This window comes from Perca flavescens, chromosome 13, assembly GCF_004354835.1.
Source record: "Perca flavescens isolate YP-PL-M2 chromosome 13, PFLA_1.0, whole genome shotgun sequence".
Taxonomy (NCBI): Eukaryota; Metazoa; Chordata; class Actinopteri; order Perciformes; family Percidae; genus Perca; species Perca flavescens.
The window spans coordinates 16695084-16716893 of record NC_041343.1 but is presented as its reverse complement, the minus strand read 5'-3'; the positions used below and the strand labels follow the sequence as shown (position 1 = coordinate 16716893).

Genomic DNA, 21810 nt, shown 5'->3' with positions numbered 1-21810 from the left:
AGGCTTATATACAGATCAGTCTCAGGTTGAAATTGTAGTTCTGAAAGTTAAGTTGCACAATTTAAGGTAATGTTTATGTATGTTATGCCTTAGTTTGAGGTTGTTATTGCATTTCAGAAAATGTTTTCTTTAAAAACAATGTAATATCTTAAATGCACTTAATATGTTTAGTTTTTTGAGAGATATTGTAAGCACTGTAGTGTTATGACCGTGGTCATAGTTTGTGTGTGTGTGTGTGTGTGTGTGTGTGTGTGTGTGTGTGCCCTGTGTTTTTTCTTGTTTCCATTTTGTATGCAAATAGGTGTGTGCCATTGCCTGGAGATTATTGGTGGAGAAGGTCAGGCCCGTCCCAGTGATTGGCTGCAGCTGGGGATAACAACCCTCATATAAGAAGCCAAGATGGCGGCCGTCAAGGGGCAGCAGGCATTTCCTCATCCTCCTAATCTCCCAACTGGCCACTCTTTTTGTACTCTTTGGTTTAGATTAGATATTGTTTTTCGTTTGTTAAGTAAGGGTGGACCTCCAGGTGTGTAGATCTTGTTTTCTCATGTTTTTTTTAGTTAGGGAGGTAATTCTTTTGTCATTTGTTTTGCCCTTTTGTTTGTTAGGTTAGTTTCTTATCTCTCAGTTAGGATGGTTTTGTTTGTTACTTTTATGGTATGTACCCTGAAGCTATATACATCTATATATATATATATATATATATATATATATATATATATATATATATATATATATATATATATATATATATATATATATATATATATATACTACCGGTCAAAAGTTTGGGGTCACTTAGAAATTTCCATTCCAGACAGAATACCAGCAGAGATCAGTTGCATTGTTATTTTTAATCAGGGCAGCAGTTTTCAGATTACATTATGTGCTTACATAATTGCAAAATGGTTCTCGACTGTTGTAGACAGAAGTGGCTGAAGAAATGCTTGAAATTCCATGCTTTTTGGTCTAAACGTCATACCCAAATTAAAAGTAGTACAGCTCCCATATACTTTGACACTTAGGGGTGTGCCTGATATCATTGGAAAGGAAACACTCAAGTTGTGTCAGGGTGATTCTAGGCCTTACTGACACAGAGTTACAGAGGCTAGAATGGAGATTTTTATTTCTGTCCAAGTTATAAATCTGTAAAATTATTAAAATACACTGCTGTAAACACATCTGACAGGTGACAGACAACACAGCATTAGCCACGTCTCAGCTTACTACAGAAAAAATTCAGAAGCTAAAAGACACAAAAATGGATTTTATATGAATTCTTTTCTACAAATATGTCTGTGCGTTTTTTTATTTCTATTTGAAAAGTGCAAATAAAAAGCCAAAAACTACAAAATACAACACTTCTCAAATACACAAACAAACCCACATCAATCACCTTTCCAATGATATCAGGCACACCCCTGAGTGTCAAAGTATATGGGAGCTGTACCACTTTTAATTTGGGTATGACGTTTAGACCAAAAAGCATGAATTTCAAGTGTTTCTTCAGCCACTTCTTTCTACAACAGTCGAGAACCCTTTTGCAATTATGTAAGCAAATAATGTAATCTGAAAACTGCTGCCCTGGTTAAAAAAAAACAATACAACTGATCTCAGCAGGTATTGTGTCTGGAATGGAGTGGAATGGAAATTTCTAAGTGACCCCAAACTTTTGACCGGTAGTGTATATCTTTTTCTATGTAAAATAAATTCATTTGTTGATCCAACCACGTAACGGTTTGTGGCTACTTGGGAGACGGGGAAGATGGGGCCTTTCCATGTTGCGTCCTAGGCACCCCTAGACTGGGGCGTAACAGTAGGCAATAAATAAATAAACCAAACTATGCTATTGCTCTTCAATAAAACAAAAGTATTTCTTATCCGATTACTCGATTAATCAATGGAATAATCGGTAGAATACTCTATTACTAAAATAATCTATAGCTGCAGCCCTAGAATGTATCAAAGCAGCACGCTGTATGGTATTGTAACATTATCCATGTGTCTTCACTGGATGAACCCTTACAAATGTAGGCATAAATGAGACTGTGAGGTTACAACATGCCAACCTCAGTCTCTAACTATAGTGTGTAAATGTCACTTAAAATAACATGTTTAACTGGTAAAATTGTCAGATTGTGTTTTGGTAATATTAAGGCAAAACAGCCAACAGCAAGAAAAGAGTGTTGATAGGGTAAATTCTTACCTCCTGTCCTGTCACTTAATTTAAAAATTTGAGATACAGGCCAATCTTCTGCCAAACTTAGGGACTGCTTCAATGCCAGTGGAATATTCTTTTTCTTGCTCCCTTGGTCTCATTGGAATAATTGTTATGTCAAGTGTCATACAAGTTTTAAGCTAATCCAACTTTAGTAAATAGGTTTATGTTGATAATCTATAAGTGGGATACATTTATTGTTGATAGCCTGATTCCATTCCGTTTCCCTGATGTAGGCTGCAAAACTATTACAGTTTTTTTTCGATTGCTAAACGACAGTGGGCACAACTGGAATCACATGTGCACAACGTTAACTACAGTCTGCACAGCAGCAGTTCATGTGGACCAAACTCTAGTTCATTTTTCATTGCTTGAACACAGTTTTCAAAAGTCTACACACTTATCCCATGACTTTAACCACAACGTGCACAACACTGTAGATTTACAGCGCTTTGTTCAAATGCTAACACACTGCTGTCAAAACTGTTAACCACACATTCAAAACAGAATAGATAGATTTTCTGGTGCCTATCAAACACTGCTGATTGGAATTTTAGCTGAAAGCGTAAGCAGGTGTGAACATATATGGTATTTATACAGAGAAAGCCTTTTTTTGTATACAAACACCAAATAAGAATGAAACAAGTATACACTGTACCGTTTGAGAGAAACCGGTAAAAGAGCAAAGATACCAATATGTTCAGGTAAGATGTCTGAGGTTATATATACAGCTATAAAAAAAAGAAGTGAAAAACACTATATCTTTACAATTGTAAAACTGTGTTCTTACTGTTTTTCAGAAAGTAATGGAGGTGAAAGCAATGGAACCACCACATTCATTTGTATTTAGAGATGATGCACACATCCAATGTGATGAAGAAAACTTGCCACATGATGCTGGAGAGAGGCAGAATTAGTCACACTATTCTTTGTTACTGTTACGTATGTACCTTTAGTTTTTTTTCCCCAGTAATTCCATAAATTACCAGAGACAAAATACTATATTGAAGAAAACTGCTGATTTTCATTCCTTCTTGTTTACCAAATGTTCTTCAATAAACTATATGTACACTTAGAACATTCTCAATGCTTCGGTTCACATTTAGGGATCGTTAAGGTGTGGTGATATGTTGAGCCTTTTTTAGTGGTATTACAGTTTTTTTCGATTGCTAAACGACAGTGGGCACAACTGGAGTCACGTGCAAAACGCTAACTACAGTCTGCACAGCAGCAGTTCATGTGGACCAAACTCTAGTTTGTTTTTCATTGCTTGAACACAGTTTTCAAAACTTTACTCACTTATCCCATGACTTTAACCACAACGTGCACAACACTGTAGATTTACAGCACTTTGTTCAAATGCTAACACACTGCTGTCAAAACTGTTAACCACACATTCAAAACAGAATAGATTTCAGTCTGGTGCCTATCAAACACTGCTGATTGCAATTTTAGCTGAAAGCCTAAGCAGGTGTCTTGTTTTAGATTAGTTAGGGAACATATATGGTATTTATATAGAGAAAGCTCAGAAAGCCTTTTTTGTATACAAACATCAAATAAGAATGAAACAATTATACACTATACCGTTTGAGAGAAACAGGTAAAAGAGCAAAGATACCAATATGTCCAGGTAAGATGTCTGAGGTTATGTACACAGCTATAAAAAAAGTGAAAAACACTATATCTTTACAATAGTAAAACTGTGTTCTTACTGTTTTTCAGAAAGTAATGGAGGTGAAAGCAATAGAAACACCACATTCATTAGTATTTAGAGATGATGCAGACATCCAATGTGAAGAAGAAAACTTGCCACATGATGCTGGAGAGAGGCAGTAGTAGTCACACTATTCTTTGTTACTGTTACATATGTACCTTTAGTTGTTTTACCCAGTAATTCCATAAATTACTAGAGACAAAATACTATATTGAAGAAAACTGCTGATTTTCATTCCTTCTTGTTTACCTTACGTAAAAATTGGTATATTAAACAATCTATATCTTTTCCTTAAATAAACTATTGAGTAGTGTCAAGTCACTCAAATTGTTCAAACTGTAAAGATGAGAAAGTTTGTAATTTCTGTATTGGTGTTTGATGCTAGTGTTTTTACTCAGTGTGTTCTGAGTGTGTGTTATCTCAGTGAGGCCTGTGCACAGTGTTTGGCTGCACTGAGCCTGTTTTGAGACGTGTGTTAAGAGTTGTGTTGCTTTCAATGAGTTTTGCAGGTGATGTGAACTGTTTAGCTCAGGTGACCGTTGGTAGTGCAGACTGTAGTTAGAGTTTTGCACATGTGACTCCAGTTGTGCCCACTGTCATTTAGCAATTGGAAAAAACTGTAAATAGCGATTTAATTTGAGTGTCCCTGTGCCCCATATACTAGCGTTGTAAGCTAATCAGCGGTCCGCGCTAGCATGTTCCAAGCTACAAACGCATTCGATTAGCATGAAAGCATATCCCAGAGAACGACAGAGTGGGTACCCATCTGTTATTAATCCCTAGGTTTGTTTTGCGCCGGAATTGTCCTTTAAATAAACTATTGAGTAGTGTCAAGTCACTCAAATTGTTCAAACTGTAAAGATGAGAAAGTTTGTAATTTCTGTTTAGGTGTTTGATGCTAGTGTTTTTACTCAGTGTGTTCTGAGTGACAGTGTGTGTTATCTCAGTGAGGCTTGTGCACAGTGTTTGGCTGCACGGAGCCTGTTTTGAGGCGTGTGTTAAGAGTTGTGTTGCTTTGAATGAGTTTTGCAGGTGATGTGAACTGTTTAGCTCAGGTGACTGTTGGTAGTGCTGACTGTAGTTAGAGTTTTGCACGTGACTCCAGTTGTGCCCACTGTCTTTTAGCAATTGAACATAACTGTGATGTTACTGTGCTGCAAGTATGCACAAATTAAATTTCATGAAGGTATTTTATTTAGTTAGTATTACAAAAGAAATATGTGTGTAGTTGGCTTGCTATGTGGCACAACAAGAGAAATATGAAGCGGATATATAAAAGGTTCTTATACTCAGATAAATAGATAGGTAGATAGGTAGACCCTTCTACCTCCATTATGTAGATAGATAAATAGTTAGATAGGTAGATAGGTAGGTAGACACTTCTACCTCCATTATGTCTCTGATTTTATGTTGCTCCCTTCTCTTGTCCTGGAAGTGTGGAAGGTGACTGTAATATTCCACCCTCTAGAAACCGTCAGGGAATGATAATGAATCTGGGTTAAACCCCTGCATAGTTATTTCCTTCATTCAGGACTGTTTTACAAACGCTTGCACACACACACACACACACACACACACACACACACACACACACACACACACACACACACACACACACACACACACACACACACACACACACACACACACACAGACAGTGAAGGGGCTGTTGAAATGGCAGAGGTGAAGGAGAGACATGATGATAATATTTATATGATATAATACAGGGGCTTTAAAGGGGAAGGACAAAGTTTTGAATAATGGTTAGCGTTAAGATAGTTGTTATAACACAATCTTGGCCTCTGAAGTGTTGTTCAGCAGTGAGTGGAGGGATCGTAGACCACACAGACCTCTTATGCTTCACCATGAAGAGCAGCTTTTCCACATAATTAGTACTCCATTTAGGTATGCTAAACACACATGCATGATCACACATGCACAAAAACCTCTACTCACACTTGCGTCCAAACGTCTCCATGCTCCACTCCTGTTTGCACACAAAAAGAGAGCAATACTGACAAGAGTATGGTGCGCAAAGAATCTCAGCCATCCCTCTGGTTAAAAGCCTAAATGCCCTGTCAAATATTTCGTAACCCATTCTGGCTAACCAGAATTCATTCACACGCCTTAAAAAAGATTATACTTTTCTCTGCTTTGACATTTTACAGTTTATAGAAGCAGAAATTCTTGAGGGATGCATTATAAACAGATAAATGTTATCATGAAATTTGGTTTGTAAAATGTAACGCAAACACTTGATGACAAACTCCATTAATTTACCAACCAATACGGCAATGTTGTAATTGGCACAACAAAGACAGTAAAAACACATGGTAAGCTTTAGGACTTATATTAATTAGAAAAAAAGAGACCAAATAAAGTGCTATTGCTGGTGCATGTGGTTACTTTTGTGCTCCCAAACCTTGAAATTAGGGCATAATGAGAATAGTTCTGGCCATGGTCTGATCTCCTTATCTAGCCAGAGTCCCTCATGAATAACTATAAATGTTGTGTTGTCTCTGCAGTAGAACTTTATACTGTTATTCCAAGTTACCATAATAATTACTTATGTGCTCAATTGTAGCCTCTAGGGCAGGGTTGGTGGTGTGTGTGTGTGTGTGTGTGTGTGTGTGTGTGTGTGTGTGTGTGTGTGTGTGTGTGTGTGTGTGTGTGTGTGTGTGTGAGAGTTGGTGCAGTTCTTTTTTTACTGGTCTATTAGTCTCATATTTGAAATAATCATTACTAAAAATCTATTTTCCAATCGACACACAATATTTAAGCATGTTTTGAACATACTGAGCATACTACTTTGCAGACCGCAGAAACTGGACTACTGCAGCAGTGGTTTAAGAAGTTTCTATGAATGTTTTGAGAACTAAGAGCAAAGTAACTTACTCTGATTCTCCACTGGGCACGTCTATGCTGTGGTCTAACAAAGCTTTTGTTAAATTGACTGGATGCTCTCACTGTTTCACTTCCTGCCCGGCTGTCCAAATGGCCTGTGCCCCACCTGCCCCTAATGACCAGTCGCCACTGCTGGCGCGTATCTTGATCTTCACACACGCTTCTGAGACTCAGCTGGTGGATTATCAAGCATTGACTTGAATGGCTGCGATTGCTTGCAGGGGGCCACGGCTCACACGGAACGCAGCGCAGATGCGCCCGGTAGAAAATAGGGGTTATCTACCATGAAATCAATGAACTCTCAACACGATCAGAAAACTAACCTATATAAATAGGTCAGGCAATCATTGGGCCTAGAATCCTCAAGCTTAAGCTTATGTCCTTAAGATTGTTTGGTACAGATACCTTGTTTGAATGACTAGCATCCACTGTTCCATTAAGATGGACTTGAGCACATCACCTCCAGCTGCTTAGCTCCTATCCTGAAGACTAAAGATCTTCTGGGTAGTTCTCAGGTGTGCAAGTGTTCATCTTTGTGAATGTTAAATTTTGTCGTTGCAGAGTAAAAGCATGAGTGCTTCTGGTATATTTACCCATTTTAAATGAGACTGCTACAACTGTTTAACAGAAGCCTGTGTAAGTAATACAAAGTTAACTGACCAAAGGCATACATAAAAGTTCCTCAATCCAGTATCTACTATGGTAGTGTTCAAATAGTTTACTGTAGAAACGCATCTGTTTATATGAAGCTGTGTTCACCTGGAACTGGAGTTGAGACATGCGCACATTATTAGGGGTTAATACTAAAACTATACACACAGTGGTACAACTTCTACAACTCCAGTACTTTCTCTGTGAACATTTTACACATGCGTCTAATTTCTCTCAAAAGTTAGTGTTCAGTGCTCTAACGCCAAAGTGCACTTTCACACACATAATGGGCCCGTGGTACATGTCTTTTATTAAGTAGAATGTAATTTCTAATAGTTGTAAATTAAACTGAACTATTCAAATGGCTATATGCATGTTTTTTGACTTTTGTATATTCTTTTTCCACGGAAGAAGTGGGAGTTAGCATGGTAGCACACACATTTTTCTCAGAATGGCCTTATGATTATACAGTGCCATTGTTAAATACTTTTTGCTCACATGGGGTACATAATTGCACTTTTTGAAAGTCCAAATGTAGGGTTATTAAAAATAGACATGCACGATTACCTTCCAACAGGTGTAATTCTGCATTTTTTTCCTCTTACAGTGAAGGATAAAATGCACAACATGGGGGCCATAAACCAAGGTCTTTTCTTTTGAAGAGTGGTCTCAGAACTGCATTTTTCAAAAATGTGTCCTTTCTTCTTTTACTTCCTTTTACTTTTGCTGTAAAGGCTTGTATAAATGTAATAGGCACATCCGTCTTTTTTTGGGCCGTCATTTGCTGATTGAGGACTGTATGCAGCTATAAACCAGTAAACAATCATTTTGTGTCAGTGAGGGTGGGAGTCCATTGATGAGGCTATTTTGCTTCTTTCACAACCAAATGATTAATTTACATAAATTCAAGATAAAATCCGTTTCATTGACAATGATAATTACTCTCATTATTTCTACACAAATAGCCGTATCATCTGAGTGAATAGACTCATAAATGATTGTATTTAAGCCATCAAGGCTCCTTCTCTCGCTCTGTCTGCAATTGATAATTTTGTTGGCATTTTGCTTATATTAAATCATGACTTGCATAAGTATGTCAACAGGCATAATGGCAAACTTGTGTAGCCATCATAGTCATTGTTACTTGCTTCCTACAGCCTAGCTCCACTTCGACATGCTTTGTAGAAAACGTGGAACGCAGGAAGAAACAAATGCATCATAAATCAAAACCGCAAATTAACAAAAAAGATTATATTAATTTTAAACTACCTTGTCAAGGATTTTAGGATGGTAAATTATGCATCATAGTTTTGATGAACAAACAACATTCCCCTCTGCATATGATATTGGGATTCCACAGGGTTTTAGGTCTTTTTCTTTTTCTGTTCCATATATTTGTGACACTGTTAATTTGTAAATATTCCTTTTATCAGTTTTGGGCAGTAATACATTAGGCTACTTAGTAGTAATATTACTTTTTTCAGTAACTAGTAGTGTAGTTGATTACAATAAAAAAAAAAGCTCAGTTACAGTTCTTAGATTTTGGCTTGTTTGCTGTCTCACTATGAGTTGTGGTGGGTTTATACCAGTTTAATGTCTCGGTGTTCAGTGGACAGACTGGTCTGGTGGGCAGGAGGTGAGGGGAGGCAGCTAGTCTCTACCAAAAGAGGAGAAATGTTACTCCACATAATGAAAAATGCGCCTCCTAACTCCAAAGTTGTCTTATTTATGTTTGTCCTCTTAGCTGGCTTGCAAACATTAACCACTGAGAAGCCTGTGTGTATGTGTGTTTTGTTTGCATGTTAGTTTTTGTTTGCTACTCACAGACATATAGACCCATCCCTCCAACATTTGCCTGAGCAAAGATTCCAGATGATAGCGCAATGTACAATCCTCCATTCTGAAGCCACTAGAAAATCAAGGCAAATACATTCTCTCCCTGTGTAGCAACTGTACAATCTTGCTCAGTGGCAAGATGACAGACATGGATATTAGGATGTGTGCGTGTGTGCATGCATGCGTGTGTGTCTTTGTGTTTGAGTATACATGGTTTGTTTTAGCACATGTGCACGGGTTGGTATAGGAAGAAACCATTGAGAGTTTCCGTCTGTTTTCCGCCATCACACTGTGAATGTCTGAACCACAATTCCACAGGTCATCTCTGACAGATGGCTCCCCAGCCTACAAGCCCTCTGTCTGGGGGAAGGACCCCAATGTTCTCCCCTCCCCACCTCCCGGTGCCCTGGTGCCCATACTTGGAGCTGCTTGGTGCCCATATGGAGTGTGCTATGGCCTCTCATATGCGTCTATCCACACACACACACACACACACACACACACAGTGACATCCCCTGAGCTTGCTGTCCTCTTGATTTCCTGCCCTACTGCCTACAATGTTAGGACCTTGTTTTGTCCTCACTTCAACCTATCCACCTTCTGTTGTCTCTCGTCTAGCACAGGTCTGCACCGTGGGATCATCCAAGGTGTGAGTTCGGATAGGATAATCTGCTGCTCAGTCTACTGTCAGATGGCCCTTGTGCTTCATTCCCATGCCAAACTGGAGGCTGACCTGAAACTTAAATAGCTGTCAAATAGCTAAGAACACAGTCATGGTTGTTTTACGGTCTTTTATATACAGTCACCACAACCTTTCTCTCTTTTCTTGGTTTAGATCCAATATTTCCAATATTGATCAGATACACTGGTTACCATCATATTTCCTCTAAATGCTGGTGCACAAATGCTAAATATCTTTGAGAGACAACTTATTTTCTGTGATACTTATATTTACTTTGGGAGAAAGAATATTGAGAAGCCTTAAAGAAAGGCTATGCATTAATTTGACTTCATCCAAGGACAGCTCTTCTATTATTCAACGAAGGGCTCAGCAGTGAATTGCACAGGTATAAGAAGGGGCTGTCTGAAACTCTAAGCACAGAGTCTCTCTGTTTTTAAGTCTATATCATTATAAATACAACACCACAAACAGTTCAAGCTTGGTTAGGTTACAACCATATGTAAAGTACAGAGACTCTAAGGGTCTTTGAAGGGTTGAGGCTCTGCTTATATCATTAGAGGAAATCTGCAAGGTTGGATAGCTCAGCTTCAAAGAAGAATACCCCCCTTGCCTAGCAAGTAATTAATAATTCACCAGGCAAACAAACAAACATTGATCTTAGAGAGTATACCTTTAAAGCAAAAAAACAGTACCCACCACACACTGACATCAGCAGTTTGTACAAATGCATCAACACAAACACACGCTAAGTAAGGAGTGTTAAAATAGCACCTGCTACTTAAATTGACAATTTGCAGATTTTCCACCTTATCTGCATCTATCTAAATTATGGATATAGCGTGAAAAGCGCCTGCAGTTCTTGACGATGTCATCTGTGTCTCTGGGGCGCCGCTGAAAAATCAGTTGTTCTTCCTGCAACCAGGGCCATCATTTGACGTTACAGGGACGTTGTCGGTGGTGTAGAAAAACCACGAGCTGCTTGGAATTCTCCTCCAGGTAGATAGGGGGTGTTCTCTAGATGCCGCTCAATAACAGAACTTCTTTGTTGTCTTTTATATATTCATTGGTTATCTTTGTTTGTATTGCAAACTAGCTACTTTACTTGTTCGAGCCTGAGTATACGGCCAAAGAAATGCATCGGAGAGAGACAGAGGCTGCGGCAGCCGCATAAACGGCGGCGGTGACCTTCTAGAACCTCAGCTGCCGAGAGCAAACACCATCTGGTGGTGCCTTTGCTCAAATTGCCCTCCGATGCCAAAGAAACGGAATCATTTTGCTGCAATGAATTTCAGCGTGGTCAGTTTTTGTTCGATGATGTCACTGATGCCAACCCTGAACAGTCATGATTGTCTTTTTTTAATATTGCAAGCAATATTACACCAAGTGTGGGAAACAAGATTCTCAACAAAACAAGAAGCCTGTTAAATGTATAGTCTAGGTTTTACATATATGAATATTGTAATTTAAGCAAGCTGATTGGTCCTCTATGAAGTCATGCAATAAGATAAGAGGGAAAAGGGAGTTTAGGACAAAGTGTGTGTGACAGTCGTAAATTCTAGCTTGGGCAAGTGACAAGCCAAGGTCTGTTTGTAACAAAGATAGCACTATGTTCTGTTCACTCTTTCAGCACACAAAGTGTATTAGATGGTATTCTTTCCCTAAATATAATACCTTTTGTAGCAAGCTTCCTTTTACAATGTTTCACTGTGCTCCAAAACACCAAGTAGCCCTCTCCCTAATGTCCATGCCTCTTGGACATGTACTTCAACATGGCAGAGTGGAAAACTTACTGATAACTGACCTGTATGATATAAAAAGGTATAAAAAAACAACAACATAGTTTTCAGAAATTAGAATTCTACCACAATGTTGCTTTCAAACAGTGACTGATGCAAAGTACAATGCTCGCTGTTACTGTATGTTTTTAAGTTCCAGAATGTTCTTTAAGAAGCGCCCCATTCTGTCTGTTTAGAAGGTGTTTAGGTTCTCCCGCCCACTGGTATCAATAATGAACTAGTTTTGCTTTGCCAGACCATCCTCCACAGCGCTGCGGAGGAAGGTCTTGCTAGTCCACACAGCATTATGGGATGGGAGAAAAACGTGCTCTGGTTTATTAGCATTTCTGTAAACCAATCCCAATCATCAACGGCAGTGCTATGCACCGTGCAGAGCCACGGTGCCGCTGCAAAATAGCCTCGGGAAGGAACTTGTTTTGGTGGAACGTGTGCGTTCAAAAGTTGTGCAACAGAAAACTCAGATTGGACAGATAGTATAGCTAGCTGTCTCGATGTACTCTGCGGAGGTCTGAGGAGTGGTTATGTCCTCATAAATCGACCGGAGTTAAAAATTCCAAAATTCCACATTCCAAAATCCCTGAAATGGAATGTCGTGAATATAGACTAAAAATTGACTAACAATGGCAACCTACAATAAAAAAGCATATCATACTTTAAGATAATGTAGCAATCAATATGTGGCACACATACACAACAAGGCATCACATTTTGCTTGGAGCTTAAGGTAAAGTTTCTGACATAATGGTCAAGGACTCTGGGGTGTAGTAGAACAGCTCAGCACACAAACAGTAAACAGAGAAGGAACAGAGTCTGGAACAGAGAAGAACAGGGTAGTTTTTAGCCAACTGCAGATCATGAGGGACATTTTTAAATTTTTGAAGCTGGGTAGACTGAACTGGTATTAAGGTGATTTTCTACAGTATAGTATATAGTTGTTATTGCCTCTACTTGGTTGTTTCCAATGAAACACTCTTGGAAAAATCTCTGCAGAAACATGCACAAATTCACTGTCTGAAACACACACGCAAAAAAATCATCCAATGACTTTCCACTTTTCTTCTAAATCTCTCTCTGTCTCCTATACACCCTTTCATGCCCTATGCCTTCCCACTTTTCTTCTAAATCTCTCTCTGTCTCCTATACAGCCTTTCATGCCCTATGCCTGATCAAACCGCAATCTATGCTAATGCTAAGCTATACAATGTCCTTTCATTCCTCAACACTTTGTTATGTTGGCTCACTGGGAAGCTAATGAATGCTCTCAGATTTCCAGTTCTTCATTTCTCACCCCAAAAAAAAAATGCAGGAAATAAATGAAGACCCGTCTCTTTCTCACATCCATCAGACTGTTGCCCACAAAGGAGCAAGCACCACCAGCCAACACTTCCTCTTTCCATCTCCCGGGGTTTATATGTTTGTATGCGCCCATTTTGACACATGCATATAAGCCAATCACTTTTGGCAGCAATCACAAATAATAAGCAGATGAAGAGTTCCATTCACACAATACTTGGCCCTGACAGGGCTCCACAAGCATAGCTGCTTATCCTTAAAAATGAGTGCACTGAAATTTTGCATAACCATGTTTAGACAATCAAGGTGAGCCTGTTCAACCCTATGGGGCCTGCCCCTAATAAAGCTCAGTGCTCACCTTGTTTCTCATCTACTTATTTAGGAAGGATGACAACATTTTCGAGAAATTGTGCCAACTTCTTTCACTCAGTTTGGTTGCTGCTGATTACGCAGTAGCAAGCATCTTGAGCCCACAGGACTACAACTACATAACCTCTTTTTCATACTCCCCTCAGATGGACCTTTATGACCACCCATGAATGTAAGAGGTATTCTGTGGGAGATGACGTGTGCCACATACATTAGCATCCACCTGTTGCCTTATATCCACTATTAGACCAATCATCTTGCCGATTGAACCCACACATTGAGAAGCAAGCATTCGTCATCTCAAACCGGATTTCCACTGAATGCAGAACGGCTGCGGCTGCGTGCGCCGCCGTCAGTCAAACCCACTAGGTCCGGATTTGTTGCGGCACGGCTGCGGCCATGACTGACAGCTTTATTCAGCTGTCGCGAATTCAGGTAAAATAAAACCACAAAACCAACAACAGTTTGTTTCCATCCAGAGGAGTAGAGGGGAAACAACTCTGTGCTGTGTTTTCAAGGTGTAGTGCAGGGAAATATGATCCGCCGTGAGCACGGTGTATTTTATTTTGAAAATTAAGCAGATGTTTATTTTGTTTCTGTGATCGACTTCCTGTCCCGCACTATCTGTCGTGTGCTGCAGCCGTTCCGCAGCCAGTGGAAATCCGGGGTCAGGCTTGACGTTATCTTATGGTTCTTTGAGGCAGCCTGTGACATCACAAACAGATGAAGGCCCTTTCTCAATCTTCGTACTCAAAGAGAAGATATTTGTGCCATGGCACCACTTCCCCTAATACCAGTGGTGGAATGTAACTAAGTACGTTTACTAAAGTACTGTACTTAAGTACAAATTTCAGGTACTTGTACTTCACTACATCTTAGAGAGAAATATTGTACTTTTTACTCCACTACATTCTTCTGGCAGCTTTAGTTACTAGTTACTTTACAAATTAGGATTTTTGCACACAAAACTTATAAATAAAACTACCCAACCATATAAATGCCTACAAGTACAGCTGAATGATTAGCCGATTAAACAGAGGACTGTTTGTTTCCAGTTTCTAAAATGTAAGGATTTTTCTCACATACTTTTACTTAAGTAACATTTTCAATGCAGGACTTTTACTTTTAAGGATCTAAATACTTCTTCCACAACTTCCTAATACCACGTTGACCGCCCACTTACTTCCCTTCTCTGTAAGTAGAACAGGAACTTCAAGTGGCCTATGACATAACGGACAAGATAGATAAGATGTGCCATCAGTATATGACGGGATAGTGGTTACCAATGGTAACATGGTGCTCTTAATTGATATGGCATTTCACCTTTGGATAGATGACAGTAAAGAGAAATGATGCAAAAGAGTGGATATTGTTTCGTGAACTATTGTCTTAAAGCTCTGTATGTAGTCGCTCTATGCTGGTTTCTGAATGCCTTGCACTTGCATGTGATGTATGTGTAATTACGCTCCTTCTACTGTAGAGAGAGTACCGGGACATTATGGTTACATTAAATGCATGTGTTTTGTTTATTAAATGCAACTCTCTGTAACACAATGTCACTAAATCCCCTGTATTTCCAAGAAATACTGAATAACGATTGTATTTTTTTCAGCTGAAGGCTCTCAGTTCGTGCAATTTTAATAATGTGATGAGAGACTCTTGCTGAAACTGTAGCATTTTATTACAAATAGGTACCCATGCATTTGTTTTCTCATGTTTGTGTTTATAGAACTAAGACTTTTTAGGGACAGACAATGATCCCCATGGGATTTACGGGGGGAAGAGCATCAAAAAATAAGAAGGGAAAAAAATAGTGACGGATTGACAGGCATCCTGAGACAGATGTGGAGTGATTGGCATGGGGAGAGCCAGTGATTGATAGACATAAAAAATGTAACTGATAGGTTTGACAGCTTGGTGGTGGTGGTGGAATGTGTGTGGGGGTTGTAGCTAGTCACTTGACAATACGTCAGAAGTACAGAATGACTGTCTATTCGCTTCCTTGCTGACCCATTCACACAACCTCACACACACACAGAGCATATTCTCAGACATACAATAACTAAAGTAAAAGCATCCCCTTCTCACTCCACCAGCCCGTAGTTTCTGCTCTCTACCCCTTTTGGCCTAACCAATTACGGTGGGCTGGCTTCTGCTTTGTGTGTGGATATAAACAGCAGCCTCTCATCTGCAATCAATGGCAACACTTACACCAATTAGCCAAGCCTAAGGAAAGGGCTGGAGCTGCACTAGAGTGTGCTCAAACACCGCTAAGGGTTCAGATGGCCATTCAGGATTGGCATCATCAAGAGAATTAATAACTGGGATGATTGTTTCCTCTAAGAGTGCTTGTGAGAGACTTTCAGAACCATTTCCATCTATATTAGCTGTTTATTTGCTCTAATCTGACACTTGTGCCCAAAATAGTCCAAAAGAAAGACTTGCAGTGATGTAAATAGGATTAGCCAGGTACAAATCTCTGCTTCCCGAATCACAATTACAAGAATTAATTCCTATGGGAGTGTGCAGGAGAGGTAGGTAGGGACTTATTTTGGGCACACATTTTTGGCAGAAAAAGGTGCATGAATACAGCACAACAGAGAGCAAAATTATCATCTGTGTGAATGTCTGATGTGTGTGTGTGTGTGTGTGTGTGTGTGTGTGTGTGTGTGTGTGTGTGTGTGTGTAGTGTATGTATTTCGGAGCGGAAGTGTGTGTATTTCTGTCAGAATTCTTCTCCATCTCAGTAAACCTCTGTAATTACATCCCAACAGAGGGAGGAATTAAACCCAGTTTCATCTATTGGGTTGATGAATATGACAGTGTACTGTTATATAGACTTCATATCTGCAGACAAACACACATAAATCTCAGCCTGTGATGGTGCTGCTCTGAAGGCTGTATAATTAAACATTGTTATATGAGAAAGTGAATTAATCTATAGTCTGTGAATGTGCCATTGGGATACGGTTGATGGCAGGCAGTGTTAGAGAGAGGATGATTTAGCTGACGAGGCTGGTCATATAAAACCTGGGGGACTCAGTTGATGGTGAGCAGAAATGGAGTATAATTTGCAAGGTTCCTAAATGATGCCACTTTATTCATTTTTCAGGGATGAGTGTCATATTGATGGAACAAAGAAAGTCACAAAGAACATGATGAAACGCGTAAAGTCACAAAGAATGTAACAAGGAAAGTCACAGAGTCTCTGCGATCATGTTCTGACACATGAATCTGTGGGTTCATGTAATTTAAGACACTTGCTGCTGTAAAAAGTAACTTAATGTCAAAACTCATGATACTAATTAAATGTAACACTGGTATAATTTTGGTGGCAATGATTAGCAATGTTGTCTCGTGGGTTTGAGCACTAGCCTCAGTCCTTGCTGTGGGGAATGCTGGGTCTCTGTAAATTATGGAGTGTGGTCTAGACCTGCACCTGTCCACTGTCTTCACCCACGAATGATGATACCTACTTTATTTTCTGTTAACTATCATCAACTTTAAGCATTAACTTACAAGACAATACAGGACACTGTATCAAGGGGAAGATCAATGGGCCTCATTCACCAACCGTTCATACGAAGAAATGTGTTCTTAAACCCTTCTTACGCACTTTTTTACGACGATTCTGGCATGCACTAATGTTTTCTTAACTTGGATTTGTTCTTAGCTAAGAACAAAATCTACGAACACTGAAAAGCACTCTTACGCACATTTGAGTGATGACAATTTGCTCCAAATGATTGCTTACTGCATTTTATTTAATTCTACAGTCGTTTACAATGATAGTATTGTACTGTAATGTATTTCTGATCATTTGTTGATAAAAAATCATATTATTCAAAAAAAGACACTAACACTGCAATTTACATCAGCAATTAAACGGATTAAATCCTGCGTTATTTGGTGATTGATCGCTATTTATAGGGCCGAAATGCAGTGGTAGAATGTAACAAAGTACAAATTCTTCGTAACTGTACTTAAATACATTTTTCACGTATCTGTACTTTACTTAAGTAGACTCAATAGTGCATAGCCTACTTTTGACTTTTACTTTGTTACATTTTGCAGCAATTATCTATACTTTCTACTCCACTACATTTCTACAATGTTCCGTTACATTTTCTGATCAGTTTCCCCCCTCTGCCAAAACGTCTTCCTGACCGTCACACGTTTGTCTCACCAGTAAAGTTTGGTTGCCGTAGATACTGTATATATGGGTTGCCATAGATACTGTATATATGGGGCACCGCTGATCCAAGCCGGCTCCGGTGCTCCAGAGCCCGGGCGCAGCGCCGCTGACCCTCGGTAATACAGCCCCGGTAAAAGTGAAAATGAAAACGTTTTTTTTTTTTATTATTCCCGTTTTTAAATCAAAGTTGCCATCTATTTCTCTCCACAGTGTCGTTTACTCCTCCGCCAGGCTGCGTAAGACGCGTTCATATCTTATTTATTTGGCTGGACCTCTTCACATCTCCCCATTTGCGCTGCTTCACACACTTTATTTGCTTACTTGCATGGTTAAAGAAAATGAAATTCATCCATGAATAAAACCAACCGCATTCTGATTCTAACAACATATTTCCGTTTCATGGTTATAGGATAGGAACTTTTCTTAAAAGCCAGGCCTTGTTTGTAGTTGTGGACACCTTCTACTTTTACTAAAGTAAATATGTCTCTGGTTATTTGTACTTTTATTTAAGTACTGAGATTCAGTACTTCCTCCACCGCGGCTCCGACAAGCTCCGACAACCTGTCTCCCAGGAGGTGCACAGGAAGTGTCATGTCCTTATATGGGAATTTTTGGGGCGTTTTCTTATGCTAATTATGAACAACTGGAACGCGCTTTCAGTTACGAAGACGTGGGATTCATCAATCCTAAGAACACAGGTGCGAACAAATCTGCTGTTTAAGAACACGTCATGAATCCGGCGTAAACTTTTCTTAGAAACCTTCTTAAGAACATATTTAAGAGAAAACTTAGGAAGATATTGGTGAATGAGGCCCAATGTTTCTTAACAAAATCAGTTATATATAGGATTCAGCGTCGAGAACCAATTCCAACTTGGAATCGTTTCAACAATTACCATTTCAATCGAATCGTTACTTTATTGGAATCATATGGAAAAATTTGGTTTGGAATCCGATCATCGGTTCCAAATTTAACACGCAAAGTTTTGGTTTCCATAGCAGCCACTGTAATTCCAGGCTTGTTGTATTGCAGCAATGGAGTGCAGTAAGCTGTGCTCTAAAGTGTGGCATTTTTTAAGTTAAAAAAAGCCTGGTGAAACTGTAAATCACCATTGAATACAAATAAAATGTTCATCTTATCTGTTAAATAAGCATGTGACCTGTTTCAACTCCACCCCTCAAAGAATCATAATTGAAAATCGATAAGAACCGAAATCGAAAGGAAGAATTGGGATTGGAATCAGAATTGTTGAAATCAAAACGATGCCCAACCCTAGTTATATATTCGTTATCAGTAACATTTGTACTCCAGCCTTTTTATAGCTCCATAGTTGTTTATCAATCTCTTTGCTTGTTTTATGGGTGAGTGAGTAAAGACATCATTTCCTAAAGCATTTCCAATGTAAAGCCCAGTTCAGACCAAAGATTCAGCGGTCTGAACTGGCCCGTCTCAGCTCGACTCAAACCAGCTGATAGTGTTGCTGTGACTCAGCTGTTCAAGTCACAGAGGCTGGTTTTAGAACATAAGGGACGTCACCTGTTTCAGCAGCCAATAGAAAAGTCAGCTGGTAAAGTTAGCTATAAACTATAGAAAAAAACTTTTACAAAAACATTTTATTTTTATGTTACAAACAGCTGGTCAAATTGGCTGGAGTTTTGGACGGAGCCTCAAAGACCGCCCGAAAGCACGGTAATGTTATATGGTCAAGCGAGATAGAGAGTGACTGAAAAGAGGGAGCGCCCAGCGGCGTTGGAACAAAGCTGTGAATCAGAGAAATAAAATGTGTCAGATTGGAAAGAAAGTCTAGCTAACAGTCTCAATTTACCATGCAGACATCTGAGGAGCAGTTAATAGTCCTCATGAATCCTCCAGAGTTTAAAATTTCAACAAAAAGAAAGTGGAATGAAAGGGAAATCGGTGAAAATATTTGCATCCAGCGAAATTTCCTGCGGCTCCGGAGCAATCCAGTCAAAGTCGAACGTCAAGGATATAGACTACACTCTCACTAACATTATCCACATTCATATTTAGACAACACAAATGATACATCCAGCTACAGTACAATACATAGATACACCGTCTCATCTGGTTGCTTGCTGAGCTGTTGTGGAGGTAACCCAAAGAAGGTATTCTTACTAACTTTTAAAGATATCTACTCAATTATGCTGCTGATTATCTTACATTGGAATTTTAAATATTTTGAAATCTGCATTGTTTACATCCATGTCAATATTAAAGGTATAGTGGAGGATTTTCTTTTTCCGGGTGGATCATCAAGACTATTGGTCCTCCTAGTTGTCAGTCATTCTGGTGATATGTATACGTAAGGCCGTCCTACGTGCACGTCCCTAGCTAGATTGCTTGATACCTGGCAGGAAGCCAGTTATACAGGGCAGTCTCAAAGATGGACATGAATCCAAGAGGCAAAGCAATCGTATTGTAATATACTTAATGAACAAGTTTTTAAATAAAACGTGTTGCCTGGTGGAAATGTAAAGTTAATTAATGAGCTTCTAGTATTAATATTGAACATGCCTGGAAATTGACTCTTGACAATAAAGTTGGAGTCTTTGATTTAATCAAATTAAATTAAATATTTTGTTACATTTGAGCATTTTAAATAAAATCATTTCTGTAAGTGTGTGTCTCTGTGTGTGCACATTCTTTTTCCAGCAGGTTCAAGACCTATGGGAGCCAATTAGAGTGTAATGTTGGAAATGACAAAAGAGACTCAGTTTGGTCCAGCCCACCCGTCTCTGCCTTGTGTCCCCCTGGCTTGATAGCCAAACAGAGGTTTAATAAGAGAGGTGTCTGGCACTCTCATCTCCTCTCAGACACACAGGAAGCCCAGCAGTCACAGAGTTTGGGTTTAGATGAGGTCACTGCCCCCGTGGGCTCAGCTGGAAGAAAGGAGACGGTGAAATAAATGGACAAGAGACTGGAGAACCAGTTACTGTGATGAAGCTCGGTGTGTGTGTCAGCAATATTATACAACAGAATATGGGATGAGATTGCAAATGTGTCCTTTATGACTGGAAGTCAGACCCATCTCCCCTGTGGTGAAATGTGGTAGAACAGGTTCACCTTTCTACCTTTATTTTAAGAACTTATTTCAGTGGTTATTTTGATGACTCAGGAAGCAGACCACCAGTGACTTATATATACACACAGTCAGACATTGGTGAATTTTTGATATTGTGCAGCTATGCTGATGCTCAAGCAGAAATATAATTGAGATTTAAAGTAATCCTATCCATGTAAACCAGGGGGTGAATAGCATACAGTAAGTATTGTGTTCCTGATTAACATAAACAATTGCTATATTGTTTGATAACCATATAATAATCCCCCCCAAAAAAGGACCCAAAGCCCACAGGTGGAGCAGTGCAGGTACTGTAAGGCATACCATATTGTAAAGAGAGTGTGTTGAAGTGAGTACAGTATGTCGTGTGAGAGCAGCAGTGACCTCCTAATGTGCCTAAACCAACTCACAGGCATTGGTTCACTTCGTGTTGTCTTTTTCTCTTATTAGAAGCCAAACATTTATACATGTTCATATATCACGTTTTATAGCTGCAAACGTAAGCGTTGGGTGTCATTACTTAAGACTCAAAGGTTGTGGAGTAGAAATGGATACTAATTTAATAGCTGTACTGACAGCAGCCGCAATAGACAATAATGCACACATAAAGACATTTTGTGTTTAGAAATGGGGATGGGGAACAAAAAATGGCCACCATGTCTTGATCTGTATTTATTTTGCATTTTTGAGAGCCAAAAATCACTTAACTTCATAATTTAAAAAAACGGCCTTATCAACAAATTGCATTTAAAAAAGTAATGTTTTATCCAGAGCTTACGACACATTGGGTGTTATGTATTAAATGGTCTCGGGAGACAACATAAACGTCAAACAAACACTAGGGGCACAGGCTGTGCACCAAAATACAACAAACCACGTTCCAGTCAATCACCGACAAGACGTTTGGGAGGGGGTTCTTTTAGAGCAGCAGTCTTAATTTCAGTGAAAAAGATGCACTAACCCCCAACCATCTTGTCGGTGATTGGTTGGAATGTGGTTTGTTGTATTTTGGTGCACAGCCTGTGCCTCTAGTGTTTGTTTGACGTTTACAACCCCTGTGTTGTCTCCCG

General features: G+C 39.3%; 1 long non-coding RNA gene across 1 annotated transcript in view; it reads left to right on the top strand.

Moving 5' to 3' along the window:
* Positions 1 to 666, top strand: part of LOC114566202 (uncharacterized) — a 72912-nt gene extending 72246 nt beyond the window's left edge. Inside the window, exon 3 of the long non-coding RNA XR_003694028.1 lies at positions 302 to 666. This is a non-coding gene — a long non-coding RNA (uncharacterized LOC114566202). The remainder of the gene's footprint in view (positions 1 to 301) is intronic.
* The last annotated feature ends 21144 nt before the right edge of the window (positions 667 to 21810 follow it).